General features: G+C 37.5%; 1 pseudogene; it reads left to right on the forward strand.

The window, feature by feature from the left end:
* The first annotated feature begins 791 nt into the window (after positions 1 to 791).
* Positions 792 to 14,820, forward strand: LOC129407227 (TRPM8 channel-associated factor homolog; annotated as a pseudogene).
* Positions 14,821 to 16,220: the final 1,400 nt, after the last annotated feature.

Here is a 16,220-nt window from a genome sequence, read left to right on the forward strand (position 1 = left end):
TGCTATTACTACTACATCTACTACTGTTACTACTACAACTACTGTTATTACTATTCCATCAACTACTGTTACTACTACAACTACTGCTATTACTACTATTACAGCTAACTACTTCTGCTACGACAACGACTACTACTACTTCTACTACAACTACTGCTATTACTACTACTACAGCTACTACTTCTGCTACTACAACTACGACGACTACTACTACTATTACTACTATTTCTACTACAACATCTGCTATTACTACTACATCTACTACTGTTGCTACTACAACTACTGCTATTACTACTACTACAGCTACAACAACAACTACTACTACTACCACTACTATTACTACTACTACCAGAATTGGACCCTCTTCCTATTAATTTATATTAGAGCAGCCCACATTTCTGTCAACAGTCCTGACTAGAGCTACTACTACTACTACTACTACTACTACTACTACTATTGCTGTATTGTCTTTACACTTTTAATTAGAGCCCGACCGATATATCGGCTGATATGGGCACCTGGAGACATATCGGCTATCGGCCGATATGCTTGCTGATATGGGCCGATATTTCATGTGGGCATGTTATACCTGGTTATAAAGCTTAGACTCTACATTATGTTCATTTAATCCAATTTACAGACAGATAAATGTCCTAATATGTGGCTCCGCATCAGTATTTATCTACTATCCCTGCACACAACCCCAGAGTCACGTCACTTCACTCACGTGCTATTGTTTACACCGGCAGCAGTGCACAACACTGAGATTATATTCTTTTTACGGACAATTGGTTTGAGTCTGAATTAAAAGGACATTTATTAGTGCAGACTTGTGATGTGAGGAGGAGCCTGTGTGAGCGGTGAGTGCTGGAAATACATCGAATTTGAAGCTAGTTTTGGCTATTTGTTATTAGCGATTAGCTGCTGTAGCTTCCGCACATAAACAGGCTGTTTTCTATTGGCCTATTGTAAAGTGACTATATTGGCCGTATATTTGCTACTGGACCAGCATTGATATGTAAATGAGCTGTGAATAGACGTGTGAATGATCCACATTTATGCATATAATTAAATAACGCGGCGCGCACGTTTTACGGTTAAAGGCTAATAACGGTAGCTTCTTTACTAGCTAGGAGTTATCGGTCGGTCGTGATCGAAGCGGCTCTTAGATCCGGCTCTTTGAAGCGAACAACGGGAGCCTGCTTCTTATTGGGAGCCGTGTTTTCTCTTTTTCTCACTTTTTCTCTTCATGCCGCATATAGACCCGTAGTTTGACAGCAGCAGCGGCTGAAAAGGAAACTTTCAGAAATATGCGTGTGCATAGGATAAAAAAAGTGCATATTTGGCTGTAGTTCAGCATAAAATGAATAAACCAGGACTAATCTTGGGCTCGAGTGAAGGAGAGAGATAGAAACCGAGTCCCGACACTCAGTCCTGGTTCAGTTCTGGTTTAGTCCTGCTTGCAACAAAACAATCTCAAGAGTCGTTTGGGAGCCGAAACAGCCAGCTGCTTTAGTGAGCCGAGCCAAAAGAGCCGGTTCTCCAAAAAAAAAAAAACTGGAATACCCATCACTAGTAGTAATGTGATGCAAAAATGCCATTGGGCCAATCTACTGTATGTAAATATGATGTAAAGAGTCAGAATAACAATAAATGTTGCCTAAATAAACCCAATTTAGAATCCACTAGAGCCAAACCTAAGTTTTTTAACAATTCAAGATTTACAGTGAATTTTTTACATCACTAAATATATCGGCGATTATATCGGCTATCGGCAGCTCCAACTCTCATTATATCGGTTTCATATCGGCCACAACAAAATCCATATCGGTCGGGCTCTACTTTTAATAATGTTCTTATAAAATTGTCTATTTCTCGTTTTTTCAGATCATGCAGTGAACCACCCACCTCTGTGACCCTCCAGTTTAGCTGCTTGTAGTACACACTATCATTCAGTCACTATGCCTTCCTCACATTCACAATCCAATCTGGAAAATGCCTACGTCTCCATAATGAGAGGAATTAAACAGCTGGATCTCCGTGGTTCCAATGTCCCATGTGACCTGGTTTTAACTGGAGATGACGCATTTCCATTGGCGATGAACAGTCACGGTCAAGTAGTTCTAGCGGCTTCTATGTACGGTTCTGGTCGCATTGTTGTTCTAGGGCATGAAGGTTTTTTTGGGTACGCAGCCAGCTTTGGTTGAGAACACTATAAATTGGCTGAACCAGGGGAAATCGCAGCCTGTTGGTGTTCATGTGTATTCCAAACACGTTGCAGAAAAGCTCCATTCTAAATTCCAGTTTAACGTCATGAATGATTTTAGCAGTGGTCAAGGCATTGGGGTGTATGTAACTGATGCGTACAACGTAGAGGGGAAAGCCAAAGACATTATAGAGTTTATGAAATGTGGAGGAGGGGTGCTGATCGGGGGGCAGAGCTGGTCATGGGCATCGCAACACCCCAAAGACAATACGCTGCTGCAGTTTTCGGGGAATAAAGTGTCCGGAGTGACTGGAGTCTACTTCTCCAAACACACAGCAGACGCAGAGATCATCCTGGTCTATCCCCAAATCCCTGCCTCCTGGATGTCTGTTGTGTAAGTTCTTAAGATTATTCATATATGTGTGTGTATATGTGTATGTGCCTGTGTGTGTGTGTGTGTGTGTGCATGTGTATGTGTATATATGCGGCACAATGACCAAATGAGTTCAATATATATTGAAATTTACTACAAAAATCGCCCAAGTCAGCTAAATAAGTAGACATACATTTGCAGACTATGTAACTTTTCTGGTGGAGGGTCTGACACTGGCAAGTCTCTAAGAGAAGCTATTACTTTTCCTGTTATCTTCCACAGTGTTGCATTGCAATATATTTACCTAAACTATTTAAAAAATTACTTTAAAAAGCATGCATTCTTACTAATAGGGCTTGCCTCTCCACTGATCTCAACAGTAACTTGTCTCAGATTGATGTCATATATCGCATGTGGCAAACCTTCCAACGAAAGACTTACATTGTGTACCTTTAGAATACTGAATATTAAACAAATTGTAAAAATTAAGTCTAAAATCTGAAATCTCTACTTACATCTACTTTCAGGTGTTGTTCTCCATTGTCTTCTTCAGATTTAATCTGACAAGTAATATATTTCATGAAATGTAAGATTTAAGAAAAATAAATATTACATTCCATATATTTTGCTTTATACACTTCAGAGTTGGGAGAGATTTTGAGGACGACCTGGACTTCTTGCTCCAGGGCGTCTCAGAGTTTGACCTGATGAATGGCGTGGTGGCGTCTGAGATTCTGATCCATGGATCTCTGGCTTTCCCCATTGGGACCACCCCAGACGGACGAGCTTTTCTGGCCGGAGCCTACTACGGACAGGGGAGAGTGGTGGTGATCTCACATGAAGGACTGATGAAAAGAGAGGTAGAGAAGTGTAAAATTATAATTATGGCTGTATAATTAATCACATTTGTTCATTATGAATTGAAGGTGCACTATGTAACTTCTAAGGTGGAGGGTTCTCTCCTTGCTTATTTCCATGGAGATGTCTTTGTCTTTGCCTGAGATGTTCCACAGTATGACATTAAACATATCTCTCTTGCAGTTGTTCAATTACAAAATTCAAAAATTCCTGAGAAACATGAATTCTTACCATTCTATTATGATTACAAAGTTTATTTCCATACTGCGGACCCTCCAGCAGAAAAGTTACACAGTGCACCTTTACGTCTTTGTTAATCCCCAAAACGTCTCATAATATTAAACTTGTGTGTAAAGCCGTGTTTAAAGGAAATAAATAATATTTTCAGTTTCTCATAATATAATAATATCAGCTGATATCGGTTGATATTGGCTATATAGATTTAGCAGATACTTGAAAAAGTATCGACATCAGTATCGGAACAGAAAAAGCTGGACCGATGCATTCCTAGTTATAGTATTACATTCTTTTTTTTAAAAGATAATAATTCTTCACAATTGTCTGCAAAATGTCTTCAATTTAAAGTCTTCAATTAAAAAAAAAAAAAGTATTGTTTATTGCTATGGCAACAGTCCTAATCTCTTAACATTCTGAAACCTAGGGATCGATCCTTGCTGATTTGTCTCATTAAATACATGTTTTATTTGTGTATTACTTGCCAAAATTCTAAATAAACTATAAACTACATTACTATATTATTTATTGTTTTTGGACAGACTCTTGCCCCCTTCTTCACCAATGCCCTGCACTGGCTGGACGAGGGCAGGCAGGGCGTCATCGGGGTTGTGCCAGGGCTGAACCAGGCCTACGAAGTCTTCAAGAAATTTGGCCTTAACTGTGAGAAGACTACGCTTCGTAAGGACCTGAGCGTGTATGTGTGCACGGCCTACAAGGAAGACGAGATACAGCAGATCCATGAGTTTGTGGCTGAGGGAGGAGGCCTGCTACTGGGAGGACACTCATGGCACTGGGCCCTAAACTCACAAAGACAAGAATTATATGACTGAGTTTGCAGGTATGTACAGTGTTGGACCATAACTTCTCTATCAGTATCTCTATTACTTTGTCTGGTTACTGGCATACAGAACTGGAAAAAAACAAAACACGTGTAAGGAGATAAATGAGGAGTGTTCCTACATGGAGATTAATAGGATTAGTTCAAGATTGCAGACAAACTAGATATACCTGTGTCAAAATTTTCCACACCACAATAAAAACAACAACTTGCAATTATAGACTTGTTTCTGCTGTTACTAAATTAACCTTACTAAATCGACCTGAATCAGGTAACCTGAATCACCTGAATCAGGAGAGGGATGAAAATTAATTCTTTATACAACAGAATAGGATTTTCATCATTAAATAATAGTACTTTCTAAATCAACCTGACACAACAGACCTTGTCAAGCTGGTTTAGGAAAGGGGTACCACAATGAAAATGTATTCTTTATGCAAGAGAAAAAAATTTTCAACAGTAAATAATAGTACTTTCTTAATCAACCTGAAGCAGCAGACCTTCTCAAGATGTTTGAGGAGAAAGACACCACAATGAAAATTCATTATTTATAAAATAGAATAGCATTTTCAACATTAAATAGCTGTGCTCTCTAAATCAACTTGAAACAGTGATGATGTTTTAGGAGAGCGGGACCTAAAGTCCTAAAGCTGGAAACCCTAAAAATATCACATGGGGTAAATAACACACACATGAAGATGTCAATATGGACCCTCCACCAAAAAAGCAAAAATATATTAAAAGTAGTTTTTTTTTAATCAGACTTTTTGTGTCACATTATATTAACATTACCCATTCATTGAGAAAGAAACATTTCACACCAAATACCACCAGATCTAAACCAGGTCTAAACCTGTTAGAACCCAGCTCTGCTAGGGACAGGGGAAGTAACAAAATAACCAAGATGTAAAAATGGTAAAACTAAAGTGGTAATTTATAAAAAAAAAAAAAAACTGTTAAGGTAAAACTAACAAAAGCTGATATTTACAATGATTAAAAAAAGAGGCTCTAAACAGAGTGGCAAACTAACTAGTATAACTAAAAGTAGGCTATCAAAAACAGTATACAAAATGACAATAACAGAAATAACAGAAATACAAAACCAGTCTCCAAACTAAGTCGCAAGAACTACTAGTGTCTCAACTACAAAATTATTAAGTGCAACACAAGAGACACAGCAAATGACATGCAGTCCACAGACAGAACAGCTGCCATGAGTGGCAGGGGCCGGATCCTTTATGGGGCTGGTGCTGCAGGGGTAGGCCCAGGATTGGCCAGGTGTTAAGGTTTTCCACCAATCAGCTAGGGAGGAACTGGGTGCCAGCTTCAACTGAACCCACCAATCACAGCAGGGGTTTGGAGATCTAGGCTTGCATGCACAGACACAAGGATTAGCCGCAGAGACTTAAACAGATGTGGATATAGGATATAGGTCTGAACCAAGTCTAAACTAGGACTACATAATTGCTATACTAGCTTTAAAGGGCTTATATTACGCAATTTTATAATCTATGTCATAATGTTGTTTCCTCATCACTCTTTCTAATCAGATGCAGAGAGTATAGGGCAAACTTTTGAGCAGCTACTTATACAATATAACTGTACTGGGGGAAGACATTTTGCTCAAATATAGGGGGAAGAAGCAAGGACTTTAATCAAGGCCTTTAAAATTTCCCTTGTTGTTTTTCTTGGTGTAATTCATAATAATCATTGAATAGTGACAGTCCTTCACACTAATCAAAACACTAAAATATATTGTGACATTGCTAATAAATTAATAAATTTTGCACTTGCTTTTATATTCCTTGTAACTTTGGTCTATTTTTCTATGTGATATAATTATTATATTCTTTGTTGACACATTACAGTAGACACAGTATATATGTGTTTTTGTTTGGTTTATTTTTTTATCACATTTTTCCTCCAGCTTAATAAAAAAATATTCATAATAAATATAATTAAACAAAAACAAAACTATAATAATAATAACTAATAGAAATGTAAATTAAACTAATAAAAAAAAATATATATATATATATATATATATATATATATATATATATATATATATATATATATATATATATATATATATATAATTTTTCTATGTGACGTAATATGTTCCATTGTACTCCTTTAGGAAACAAGATCTTGAACAAAATGGGCATGACTCTGTTGGAGAAGTACATTACAGATGGGGCCTATAAGCCTCCAGTTCCCAGCCAGGCCATCAAAAACACGTACCACTTCAGACACATCCTGCATAAGTTCGCTGGTCATGTGACTAAAGGCGAGCAGCTGGCTAAACACGAAGAAGAGTGGCTGAAAAAACTGACCCAAGATTGCACCACCTACCTGCGACTGGATTCAAGCAACAACAACTACAAGCAGATCCTCAGCACCTTCACAGAAATGATAAAAAAATGTGGAATGCCAGAGGTAAGTTTAAAGGTTCTATATCACACAAAATTGACTTTTGTGAGCTTTAAGCCATGTTGTAATGTTGTAAATGTAAAGAACAGACCTAGAGCTGTGTTTTGTGTCAATTACACATGTTTGAGTAACTGTTTATTATTAGACTATATGCATACATACCATATATATCTACATCATATACATCTCGGAAGCTCGAAATGCTCTGCTCCACCTTGTGATGTCATGTAGTGGTAGTTTTCAAGTTAACAGCACCTTGTACCTTTTGTTGAGTAAAGATTGGTATTTCAAGCGCTGACATTATCCAAATAATTCTAGTGAAGGTGTATGGAGTTTAAAAACACAGTGGAGTACTTCCTGTATTACCACATGACATCACAAGGTGGCGTTTTCCAAGTTCACCTTTAAAGATTCCCAAGTGAAAATTAAAGAAATTGTTTTCTGAGGAAAGTCCCTGATTCTAACATACATAAGATCTCAGCTGCATAAGTAGAGCTGTTGTTGGAGGTTTGAATCCCACTAACAAATTCATATAGTTGTTGTGTCATTGGGCAAGACACTACTCCTCTGTACACTTTATTCCCTCATATTGCTTCTGTGAAATTGACTATGCACCATATATTTTTTGACCAATTTTCACTGTGACTAACTGACAACCTATAAAGATTTTTCATTTTTCTCACAGTGATTACAATGTCTTCTCTGCTATTTTCACTACAATCAACGATAATTAGCAAGCCAGAACATTTCTTCTCGTTATAGAACTTTTAATATTGTTTTTGTTGTAGGCATGTCAGAGCTGCCCTGTGAAAACTCCCAGAGACAAGTTTCTGTTGCATGTGGGGACAGAGGTGTATAAGGTCTACCCAAACAAAGAAGAACTCCTGCCCTATCTCATCAAAAACAATCCCCTGCTACCGGTCGTTGACAACTACAGGGTCAACATAAGCGTAGACACTGCAGGTACAAGTATATACAGTTATGATATGGATGGAGACTGTTAAAGGATCCATATTAAGCTGTTTTCTGATCTATGTTCTAATGTTGTTTCCTCATCACAAACAGACCTGGAGTTTTGTTTTATTTTTCATTCACACATGTTTAACACATAAACCCTGCATATTTAGGCTCAGTTCTTCTTCTCAGTAAATACAGGAAGTGCTCCACTGTGTCTTTAAACTCCATAGGATCACTTGGACAATCAAAGCCCTTGAATTGTCAAACTCTACAGAACAAAAGGTAAAAAAGTAGCTGTTAACTTGAAAACTACTGCTTCAAGACATCACAAGGCAGAACGGAGCATTTTGAGCTTAGGAAATGTAGACAGACTAAAAATAAAGGATACTCAAACATGCATAAATGAAACTAAACACAACTCTAGGTATGTTTTTAAGAATATTTTTGTTTTTCTGTACTGAATCAAATCTGTTTTCGATAACATTTCTATCAGGTGGAGCAGAGTGGGTGAGCACGGGCCTGTATCTGTCTCCTGGGATGAAAACCTACATATCCATACCAACAAGCATCGTCAACAAGGGCTGGAATGTACAGTATACTAACAAACATATAGTTATCATGTAATCATACTACCGTAGTTACATTAGTTATGAACAACTATTTTCCATACATTTGCAGGTGCAGATTGGATGCCAGACAGACAGTCTTGTGAATGCTGCAGAGTTGAAGAGGGCTCCATGTGTCTGTGAGAGGTTCCCAGTCACTTCAGAGATGATGCAGGTGCACAACCTTTGGGGCGGGCTCATTTACCTGGTGGCTCCACCTAAAACTCAGGTGCAAGGAGCGGAGGTCGTAGTTCAAATGGCTGTACCTGCTCCATACTATAAATCAGGTGAGTGTAATCATGGTTATATTTTTTATGGTCATTTCTTGAATCCACATGTAGTATAGTTGTTCACACCAGGATCACCTTGTACTATTTAGATCAACCTAAATCAGAATGAAAAATAACTATAAGAAAAAAACTTGGATAATGTTGAAGATTCATAAACAGTTATATTAAACTATAGCAAGCTTAAAGGTGTAGTATGTAACTTTTCTGATAGAGTGTCTGTAGTGGCTAAATTTCCCTTCTTGTGTTCTGTGAGTTCTCCTTTTCGTATTCATTAAATTAACCACTTTCAGACGGAAAGAACGAGTCTACTCGTGTTTAGGTTTTAACGACGGTAGAAAACAGTGTGTTCACCCCGTCTTTACTGAAATTTTCACACAAGCAAAAAACAGACTAATGGTTTTCCCTTACACCCATGCGCGAGCTCAAAGTGCCAGCTCCTATTGACTATACATCTGGAAATTCTACACTAATTAATCTAAACTAATTCAAACTAAATTAAAATTACATTAAATACAAATGATCAAATATAGTACTGTAATGTAATCCTAAATATGCTATGACATGCAGTCACTACATATAAAATAAATTATAATATTAATCTGAATCTGAACTGAATCTGGGCCTAAACTGCAACATAGAAAATGGCACCAACAGTGTCTGCCACCTTCTAATCTCTGTGGAAATGTTATTGCTTTGTCTAGAATGCTCTATAGTAAGTCATCAAACTTGTCTAACTTATATTTATACAACTGCAGTTGTTTTTATAGCTGAAAATACTTAGCAAAATACAATGAGCAGGTTCACCTCTGCACAGATCTGTCATGTAACCTGTCTCGTTGTCTCATAGGAGACATTACTGAAACATACTGTGAAACATTTTAGATAAAGCAATATCATCTCCAGACCTTTAACGAGAAAAATGACATAGTGTACTTAAAAAAAAGTTGTATAAATAAAACATATATGCATAATTATCCATTGTGTTCATATCCAATCCTCACAGTCACATTCTACAGTTTAAACTGACAGTTGTACCACATGTAGTCTGGTACTCAGTCAGATCAAACAACACTTTGTTTGTATAGGAAATATTCAAATACTGTCTGTATCAGAACTGAAAATCATTCTCTCTCACGACATCTATGTACTTATGATCAACACTGACTAGATTGTACTATGCAAACGCTGTTAAACCTGTAAACCGTTGTTTGCCTACTCTCAGACAGAGAGCACAAATGAATTGTGATATTTTTTAAATTAAATTCAGTTCATGACTATTAAATAAATGTTACATAATGCGAGTGTTGGCCCTTGTTTACAGTATGGTTACTAGGTAGTTATGGAAATAACTATTGTACACTGCTAGTCGAAAGTTTGGATTCATCCTCTCATTCAATGTTTTTTTACTTTTTACAAATTTTTGCATTTTCTATACATACAGAAGACATAAAATGTACAAAGATATATGGAATTAAGTAACTAATACTAAGTATCTTTTGAAATATTTTATAACTAAGTCCTCAAACTAGCCACCATTTACTTTGTCAAAATGTATCAATTTAGTTTCTTTCTTTACTAAATAAGTACATTTATCTTGGTTAATATATCTGATGTATATCTAAAATGTAGAAATTGGTAAGAAAAAAAATAGAAGAAAAAAAAGTGAGTGAGTGGTAGTGCATATATACCGTGTCATATCAGCTGCCCATGTCCAACAGGTAAAACTATAAAGTACTGAAATAATTTAAACAGAAAAACTTGGCAAGCTTGTAGTAAAATCTTAAATCTAATCATGTAAAGTGCATTGTAATGAAGAGCGCTTTAAGGACCCTCTTTTTGTCCCCCAGGAGTGACGTCTCTGTTGGACTGGCAGCTGCTCCGTACGGCGCCCTCTCCCTGGGCAGAGCTGGAGTTTGAGAACATCATCCTGGCTGTGCCCTCTGAGGTGGTGCGGAACCTGGAGCGTCCTGATGAGTTGGCAGCTCTCTGGGACAGGATCATGAGGGGCATTGCAGACCTGGCTGCTATCCCACCCAAGTTTAAAAGGAAGGAGCGGTTTGTCTGTGATGTGCAGATCTCACATGGTAATGTTTTTTTTTTTTTTTTTTTTTTTTTTTTTTTTAGATTTATATTATTTTCTGATATGACACACTACAATAGAGTTATTATTAACTATTTACCAATCTCTCATTCTCAACCAGTAAACAAATCAATATAGAAGCAATACCTATTATGAATGACAAACAAATTTGAACCAAAAACTTATTTAACTCATTTAAATACTTATATTGTGTCCAAAGGTCTTATCAAATTGTATTCTGTATGTTTTTCATTCAGGCTGGATGCATGCAGGCTACCCCATCATGACTTTAAGCGAACCAGCTAAAACTATCGTCAATGCTCAACTTATAAAAAACAAACCTATTTGGGGCTTCATCCACGAACTGGGCCACAACCAGCAGAGAGGATGCTGGGAATTCCCTCCTCACACGACCGAGTGCACATGCAACCTGTGGTCTCTGTATGTGCACGAGACTGTGCTAGGATTCCCAAGAGAAGAGGTATTTCATGTTTGTGTCATGACTCTTTATTTATAACAAAGAAAAGGCTCAACCATAGACTGCATAAAGTGGCCTAAAGGCTGCCACACACTACATTAAATTTGCCAGATTTAGGCTGCGATTTGCTTCTCCTCGAGTTCAGGGAGGCTTGACCCGATATGATTTTAAAGACGCTACACTCCTTGTGTGTGTGCCTGTGCGTGTCTTACTCTGAGCTGCTCTGTCAAATGGTAACCACCAAAAAAATCAGCAATGCTACAGTAACAGCCAATAAAACAGAGCGTTAGGGGCAGAGGCGTGACGACCAATTGACTGTTATTTTAATTCCATACATCTTACTTATACATCCATATCCTGCTGCGATTGGAGATTTAAAAATCTCATAAGATTCTCCTCTTGACTGTGGTGTGTGCTTTTTGTCACATGTTTAAAAATCATCTAAGATTGAAAAATCCTGTAGGGTGTGGGAGGCCTTAATGGAGAGTGATGTCACCCATAGCGTTCGGGTCCAGTCAAATGAAGCTCATGGAGGCCGGTTATGGAGCGAAATTGGAGATGAGTTCAATGTTAGGAATAGGAATTTATTTATGGACAAAATAACAAAATAAAAACACCAGGATCACGTAAAGCGAGTTAATGCGAACATTTTAAGACCAAAATGACCATTGGGGTGACAATTTTTTTCAGTTGGCCAATTGAAGCTAGAGTTGATGGAGGCGGAAGTCTGTCCATGCTCACTTCTTAGTTTTGAAAGGAATAACTAAATAGAAAACCTTTTTATTTATTTATTTTTTGTCAGAAATTATGTCTAATAATCTTGTGTCTAAAAGTCTGACACAGTTCAAGATCAATGTGTTTGACCATCAGTTTTTGTCTCAATAGTTTATTTAAAGGTCTTATATTATGTACAAATGTTTGAGTAATCATTTATTATTAGTCTGTCTGTTTCTCCAAAGCTCAGTTTTCAATTAATGTCTACCTTCTACCTTTAGTTCAGTAGAGATTGGCAATTCCAGGGCTGAAATGATCCAAATGATTCTAGTGAAAGTGTACAGACATTAGGCATATGGGTGTTAAGAATGTTGTGATGTGAACTCAGTCCATGTAGTTATTAGTATGGCAATGTTCAGAGAAATGCTAATCTTAAATGGAAAACAGCCGTCACCCTTCCTTCTGTGAACCAGGAATGAGTCACTCCACCTCCAAGCAGCCTCATCCTATCGACTTCCTTCCTTCCCAAAATATTCCAAGTTTTTATAAAGATCTGCCTTTGTAGAATTTTAACTGAATTTGAATATCTATGATTTACTATAACAAACTGGAAAACCTTCTGTAACTAAAGAAATAAAGGTGCATTGTGCAACTTTTTCTGGTGGAGGGTCCATCAAATGTTTTTCTTCATCGAGATATTATTGCTTTGTCTGGAATGTTTCACACTATGGCATTAATAAACCTTTCTATCTTTATGGAGACCAAACCAGATCAAGTTAAAGGTCAGATCTGTGGAAAGGCGACCCTGCTCAGTCAGAATGCTGTTTTTCTATGTATTTTTTGAGTTATAACACTACCTGTAATTGAATAAATGTAAGGTAGAGCTGTTTGATGTCATACTGTGAAACATTCCAGGCAGAGTAATGACATGTCCATAGAAACAAGCAGGTGACGGACCCCCAACCAAAAAGTGACAGTGGAAAATTATTTAGAACCCAATATAACCATCACTGAATGACAACAGAGGCCTTTTGACATATGATGAAACAGATCATTTTTCAATCAAACGATGTATAGGCAAATAGATATACATTTGAATTCATATTTGAACACATGTATTCCTCTGATCTCTGACAGTGTCATCCATCCATGCGGCTGGAGAAGCGTCGCAATCGAATAAAGGAGTATGTGAAAGGCGGTCGAGACCTGGCGAAGTGGAACACTTTTGTGGCTTTGGAGACTTATCTTCAGGTTTGCCTATCATTTTACAGAAGGATAAATATAATTCCCTTAATTTAATCTTTATTTTTCTGTTAGCAAGTAAAGCATTCACCATTTACTCACCAGTGGTTTTATTAGAGTGATTAGTCCATGTTTAAGTAATTTTTAATCACTTATATTCAAAACACCATATTGCCGATCAATCCGTTTTTACTGGCCAGGCTGGCGCCACCTAGTGTCTCCACTCAATTTCATTTCTCTCCAGCAACTAGGTCAGGAATCGGAATACACTAGACAGTTTGCAAGAACCCGGAAGTTGTAGACCACGCACCGGGCAATCAGTGAAGCCTTGATTGGGTCCCTTTTATGGTGCAGCACAACAGTAAACAAAGCGGTCGAGATGGATGTAGACGAAGATATACATTTTGTGTTGGCAACGATTCCCAAGATCAAGGATTTAAAGCCTAATGCTGCGAGGTCAGACAGTTTCCACGAAGTGAAACCGACTAATGAATCAGGCTGTTTTTACTGTCACCGACATTTGCTCTGTACAGCTCTGTACTTTCTTCACTCTCCAGTTTTATTTTGAAAAAGTCAAAATAGTCCATTTTTGATGGCATGATGAGAGTTGCCAACTCTTTGTTTTGATGACGTTTACAGTGACGTCAGCTCCCACTGGGCACCACGTATTACAATTTAAAAACACAGTGGAGCACCTGCATTACAACATGGAATCACAAGGTGTTTCCATGTGTTGCAGGGTTTGTGTATTACTCCAGGTATGTTTTTGATGAGGAAACAACATTGTACCATAGATCAGAAAATAGTGCAGTATGGGTTCTTTAATTCTCTAATCACTTAAAAATATATATCATATATTGTTGACCTTTATAAATCTACCACTAATAATTTACCTACTGATTATTTTCATGCATTTCTCTTTTGCAGCTCCAAGAGAAGTTTGGCTGGGACTCCATTAAAAAGGTATTCGCTGCCTACCACACAATGACCAATGTGCCCAAGAACAACAAAGACAAGATGAACCTGTACTGTGTGACCTTCTCTGAGACTGTGAGCAAGAATCTGAGCGGGTTTTTCAAGGCCTGGGGTTGGCCAATAGAGGACGCCACTGAGCAGAAACTCTCCAGGTTGCCAGCCTGGACCGACCACCCCATGACCCAGTACAAGTGATACTGGTTGAAATCTGTGTAAAACTGGTGTTGGGTTTGAAGTCTACAAACAAATTTGACATGAAGGATAATAAGACATGATAAGAAATGTTATAAAAATGCTGCATTGTCTAGTTTGTTTTTCAGATATAGTTTAAAGGGGCAGTATGTAACTTTTCTAGTGGAGGGTTTGCTATTTTGTACCAAGAATATTTCATTAAACGTGTGCACTACTGTATCTCCATGAGGACAAGCAGAATCTGTGGAGTGTACAATATTTTTCGAGGTATTTTTGAACACGAAAAACACCCATAACTCTATAAATCCAGGTAAAGCAATAAGATACGGAGACAAACAGTGCCCTGGCCAGAAAAGTGACATAGTGCACCTTTATTTTAAGCAACTGTTAACTGTTGGAAACAAAAAAAAGATGTACTGTACCTGTCAAACGTTGCTTGGTTAGGAAACTGAACTGTCATTTTTTGTCATCAACATTCTTACAATAAAAAGAACATAGAATATAATTTAGTAGCTTTAAAGTAAGTTGAAAATGACACCAAGTGGTCGTCACTCATAGTCAGTGGAGATTTAGGCCTCATCATTTCATTCTTGGTTGGGGAGGGCATCAGAGAAACTATAATGGGGTTCAGTGCACCAAGGACAATGCCTAGATAATCCCATCAAACACTCACACATATATACGTTTACTCAGAGCAATACACACAACCACTGTGTTGAGATGGACTGAGAGTGTAGTTTAATGCTACCACTAATACATGACAGACTCAAAAGTGTCTTGCCCAAGAGCATAACAGTGAAGGGATTGTAAATTATACTCCTGTACTCTAATCTGGGAGTTTTTTTAGGCCTACTTGAGGAATAATACAGACCACTTTATAATAACTTCAAAAACTGGGCTGGAATCCACGAGTCCAGAATGATGAAAAGATAGGAACGTTGCCATAGTAATTAACAATTCACAATTAAATATTATATTTTTTTAATGGTCAGTTGTCCTCAAAATGGCACCGTATAGTAAGGTTATGAATACCTGGATTCAGATTCAAGGAGTCTTCAATATCAAGGTTTTTACAGTATTTATTATTTAAAAAGTAACACTCCTGGCAAGTGTCTTTATTAATAAATTACTACATCAGTTATTATCATTACATATCTACATAACTGGTGGACTTAGGCCCGTCACCATAAATATTAAATCGACTTATTACTCAGTAAAAGACAGTGTGTATACTCAGGTGACCAGATTTTCCAAATTTAAAAACTGCGACATTCCCGTTTTTTGGTGGTTGGTAACAATAAAACTATGAAACACTCTAATGCAGACCATTCATGACTAACATGTGAGCCAGTATAGCCCCATTTTCTTTATGTTCTGGTCATTTTTAAGCAGTTTTTCTATATTTTACCTAAACAGACCTAAATGTATGCCTCTCTTTACTGTTGGAAGGTATCAGATTGATCAAAAATAGGGACACCTGGGACATTTCATGTATAAAACTGGGACAAATCACTGGTTTTGGATGAATCTGCTGGGACAGGCGACACAGGGCTCAAAATTGGGACTGTCTGAGTAAAGAGGGACTGGTCTAGTCACCCTAGTGTATACACCTTATTGTGTAAAATGTAAAATTTTCATGTGCACCAACAAGTTCTGAGTAACAATGGCACATAGAACTATAATAAATGTGATGGCAATGCCCACGGCAACTTCCAGAATAAGGTGGATACTTTTTCTTTGCA

Source organism: Boleophthalmus pectinirostris, unplaced genomic scaffold (genome assembly GCF_026225935.1).
Source record: "Boleophthalmus pectinirostris isolate CB_2022bp ecotype Guang Dong unplaced genomic scaffold, ASM2622593v1 HiC_scaffold_9, whole genome shotgun sequence".
Lineage (NCBI taxonomy): Eukaryota > Metazoa > Chordata > Actinopteri > Gobiiformes > Gobiidae > Boleophthalmus > Boleophthalmus pectinirostris.